Source organism: Coregonus clupeaformis, unplaced genomic scaffold (genome assembly GCF_020615455.1).
Source record: "Coregonus clupeaformis isolate EN_2021a unplaced genomic scaffold, ASM2061545v1 scaf0052, whole genome shotgun sequence".
Lineage (NCBI taxonomy): Eukaryota > Metazoa > Chordata > Actinopteri > Salmoniformes > Salmonidae > Coregonus > Coregonus clupeaformis.
The window spans coordinates 1,005,001-1,010,000 of NW_025533507.1; the positions used below are offsets into that span (position 1 = coordinate 1,005,001).

Consider the following 5,000-nt stretch of genomic DNA (forward strand, 5'->3'; position numbering starts at 1 on the left):
TATATCTGTGTAAAGAGGTGGTCAGAAGTACAGTATATCTGTGTAGAGAGGTGGTCAGATGTACAGTATATCTGTGTAGAGAGGTGGTCAGAAGTACAGTATATCTGTGTAGAGAGGTGGTCAGAAGTACAGTATATCTGTGTAGAGAGGTGGTCAGAAGTACAGTATATCTGTGTAGAGAGGTGGTCAGAAGTACAGTATATCTGTGTAGAGAGGTGGTCAGAAGTACAGTATATCTGTGTAGAGAGGTGGTCAGAAGTACAGTATATCTGTGTAGAGAGGTGGTCAGAAGTACAGTATATCTGTGTAGATGAGATGGTCAGAAGTATATCTGCGTAGAGAGGTGGTCAGAAGTACAGTATATCTGTGTAGAGAGGTGGTCAGAAGTACAGTATATCTGTGTAGAGAGGTGGTCAGAAGTACAGTATATATGTGTAGAGAGGTGGTCAGAAGTACAGTATATCTGTGTAGAGAGGTGGTCAGAAGTACAGTATATCTGCGTAGAGAGGTGGTCAGATGTACAGTATATCTGTGTAGAGAGGTGGTCAGAGGTACAGTATATCTGCGTAGAGAGGTGGTCGAAGTACAGTATATCTGTGTAGAGAGGTGGTCAGAAGTACAGTATATCTGTGTAGAGAGGTGGTCAGAAGTACAGTATATCTGTGTAGAGAGGTGGTCAGAAGTACAGTATATCTGTGTAGAGAGGTGGTCAGAAGTACAGTATATCTGTGTAGAGAGGTGGTCAGAAGTACAGTATATCTGTGTAGAGAGGTGGTCAGAAGTACAGTATATCTAGACAAGACGGAGCTACTCTTCCTCCCAGGGAAGGACTGCCCGCTCCATGATCTCGCCATCACGGTTGACAAATCTGTTGTGTCCTCCTCCCAGAGTGCAAAAGAACCTTGGCGTGACCCTGGACAACACCCTGTCGTTCTCCGCTAACATCAAAGCGGTGACCCGATCCTGTAGGTTCATGCTCTACAACATTCGCAGAGTACGACCCTACCTTACACAGGAAGCGGCACAGGTCCTAATCCAGGCACTTGTCATCTCCCGTCTGGACTACTGCAACTCGCTGTTGGCTGGGCTCCCTGCCTGTGCCATTAAACCCCTACAACTCATCCAGAACGCTGCAGCCCGTCTGGTGTTCAACCTTCCCAAGTTCTCTCACGTCACCCCGCTCCTCCGCACACTCCACTGGCTTCCAGTTGAAGCTCGCATCTGCTACAAGAACATGGTGCTTGCCTACAGAGCTGTGAGGGGAACGGCACCTCCTTACCTTCAGGCTCTGATCAGTCCCTACACCCAAACGAGGGCATTGCGTTCTTCCACCTCTGGCCTGCTGGTCCCCCTACCTCTGCGGAAGCACAGTTCCCGCTCAGCCCAGTCAAAACTGTTCGCTGCTCTGGCACCCCAATGGTGGAACAAGCTCCCTCACGACGCCAGGACAGCGGAGTCACTGACCACCTTCCGGAGACACTTGAAACCCTACCTCTTTAAGGAATACCTGGAATAGTATAAAGTAATCCTTCTTCCCCCCCCCATCCCCCCGCCCCCTAAAATTTTTTAAATATTATTATTATTATTATTATTATTACAACAACCAAAAACACAAAAATAAATAAACAACAAAAATAAAAAACAACAACAATATATATATAAATCAAATGAAAAAAATAAAAATTCTCTAAACAAATAAAAAATAGTGGTTGTCCCACTGGCTATCATAAGGTGAATGCACCAATTTGTAAGTCGCTCTGGATAAGAGCGTCTGCTAAATGACGTAAATGTAAATGTAAATATCTGTGTAGAGGTGGTCAGAAGTATAGTATATCTGCATAGAGAGGTGGTCAGAAGTACTGTATATCTGTGTAGAGAGGTGGTCAGAAGCACAGTATATCTGTGTAGAGAGGTGGTCAGACGTACAGTATATCTGTGTAGAGAGGTGGTCAGAAGTACAGTATATCTGTGTAGAGAGGTGGTCAGAAGTATAGTATATCTGTGTAGAGAGGTGGTCAGATGTTTATCTGTGTAGAGAGGTGGTCAGAAGCACAGTATATCTGTGTAGAGAGGTGGTCAGAAGTACAGTATATCTGTGTAGAGAGGTGGTCAAAGTACAGTATATCTGTGTAGAGAGGTGGTCAGAAGTACAGTATATCTGTGTAGAGAGGTGGTCAGAAGTACAGTATATCTGTGTAGAGAGGTGGTCAGAAGTACAGTATATCTGTGTAGAGAGGTGGTCAGAAGTATAGTATATCTGTGTAGAGAGGTGGTCAGATGTTTATCTGTGTAGAGAGGTGGTCAGAAGCACAGTATATCTGTGTAGAGAGGTGGTCAGAAGTACAGTATATCTGTGTAGAGAGGTGGTCAGAAGTACAGTATATCTGTGTAGAGAGGTGGTCAGAAGTACAGTATATCTGTGTAGAGAGGTGGTCAGAAGTACAGTATATCTGTGTAGAGAGGTGGTCAGAAGTACAGTATATCTGTGTAGAGAGGTGGTCAGAAGTACAGTATATCTGTGTAGAGAGGTGGTCAGAAGTACAGTATATCTGTGTAGAGAGGTGGTCAGAAGCACAGTATATCTGTGTAGAGAGGTGGTCAGAAGTACAGTATATCTGTGTAGAGAGGTGGTCAGATGTACAGTATATCTGTGTAGAGAGGTGGTCAGACGTACAGTATATCTGTGTAGAGAGGTGGTCAGAAGTACAGTATATCTGTGTAGAGAGGTGGTCAGAAGTACAGTATATCTGTGTAGAGAGGTGGTCAGATGTTTATCTGTGTAGAGAGGTGGTCAGAAGTACAGTATATCTGTGTAGAGAGGTGGTCAGAAGTACAGTATATCTGTGTAGAGAGGTGGTCAGAAGTACAGTATATCTGTGTAGAGAGGTGGTCAGATGTTTATCTGTGTAGAGAGGTGGTCAGAAGTACAGTATATCTGTGTAGAGAGGTGGTCAGATGTTTATCTGTGTAGAGAGGTGGTCAGAAGTACAGTATATCTGTGTAGAGAGGTGGTCAGAAGCACAGTATATCTGTGTAGAGAGGTGGTCAGAAGTATAGTATATCTGTGTAGAGAGGTGGTCAGATGTTTATCTGTGTAGAGAGGTGGTCAGAAGTATATCTGCGTAGAGAGGTGGTCAGAAGTACAGTATATCTGTGTAGAGAGGTGGTCAGAAGTATAGTATATCTGTGTAGAGAGGTGGTCAGATGTTTATCTGTGTAGAGAGGTGGTCAGAAGTATATCTGCGTAGAGAGGTGGTCAGAAGTACAGTATATCTGTGTAGAGAGGTGGTCAGAAGCACAGTATATCTGTGTAGAGAGGTGGTCAGAAGTACAGTATATCCGTGTAGAGAGGTGGTCAGATGTTTATCTGTGTAGAGAGGTGGTCAGATGTTTATCTGTGTAGAGAGGTGGTCAGAAGCACAGTATATCTGTGTAGAGAGGTGGTCAGAAGTACAGTATATCTGTGTAGAGAGGTGGTCAGATGTTTATCTGTGTAGAGAGGTGGTCAGAAGTACAGTATATCCGTGTAGAGGTTTTTGTACCTGGTACTCGTATGTATAGCTGAAGTGAGCGTCGACCATCTGTATGGAGCAGCGTCTGTCGTTGTCGAGGTAGAAACGGAGCTGTTTCCTCCAGGCCCAGGCGTCAGGGCTGCTCACCCCCTCCTCACACAGCTGCTTCACCACACTGATGTTATGGATGATGTCTAGGATCAGAGCCTTCAGCTTCAGCTGCAACACACTTGACTCTATGGGGGAGAAGCATCCTATCAGAACAGACCCTGTCTCAAAATGGCTCCACACTACCAATACAGTGCACAGATTCTGATCAGAGCTATGTAGGCCCAGGGTCTTTCCTGCTCAGGCCATGTGGTTGTTGATAACGCTAATGGTATTGATAAGATCCTTTTAGATCTGGCCCTAGTCATGTCTCCCCCAGGACTGTATCTAATGCTTGGGCCCTGTGCTGTGAGCGGAGTTTTATCACCGTGGCCTCTCCCTCAGTCAGAGAGCCTCCTCCCAGCCAGTCCACACAAGAGCTGTTTTATGTAGCTATTCATTAGGGGCCGGCCATTAGATTAGACTGACAGTTATGACTGCAGCCTCTTAGCAAGCCTCTTTAGCCTGGGGAGCTGGGGAGAGACACATGTACTGGTTATCTGACCACTTTAGCCTGGGGAGCTGGGGAGAGACACACATGTACTGGTTATCTGACCACTTTAGCCTGGGGAGCTGGGGGAGAGACACACATGTACTGGTTATCTGACCTCTTTAGCCTGGGGAGCTGGGGAGAGACACACATGTACTGGTTATCTGACCTCTTTAGCCTGGGGAGCTGGGGAGAGACACACATGTACTGGTTATCTGACTTCACACTAGGTAAATAAAACAGCAGATTGTAACATAATTGTAACACAGTAACATAATTAACATCAGATAGGGCTGAGGCATGCCAATGAGCCACTGTAACAATAAACAACCACACACACAAACATGCATGCATGCACACTCACACACACACACACACACACACACACACACACACACACACCTGTGTTTCCCGTCTCCTCAGAGCTGGTGTCTACGGTGGTGTAGTGCTCCAACTTAGCGGTGAGCTCCACCTCCAGCTGCTGCAGACTGCTGTTTCTCAGACCACTCTCCACCTCCTCAGTGAACTGGATCTGCTCTGCCAAGCACAGGATCTACACCCAGAGACACAGGAGTCAGTCAGAGTCCATTAGGAGTCAGACAGGATCTACATCAGGGCTCAGACAGGAGTCACTAAGGAGTCAGGCAGAAATTACAATGGCTCTACACCAGGAGATACAAAGATCAGACAGGAACTATACAGGACTCATACATGAGTCAATCAGGAGTCAGACAGGAGTTATACTGGAGTCAGACAGGACTCATACTGGAGTCAGACAGGACTCATACTGGAGTCAGACAGGACTCATACTGGAGTCAGACAGGAGTTATACCGGAGTCAGACAGGACTCA

At 46.0% G+C, this 5,000-nt stretch overlaps 1 pseudogene; it reads right to left on the reverse strand.

Moving 5' to 3' along the window:
* Positions 1 to 5,000, reverse strand: part of LOC123483243 — a 176,718-nt pseudogene that overhangs the window by 151,322 nt on the left and 20,396 nt on the right.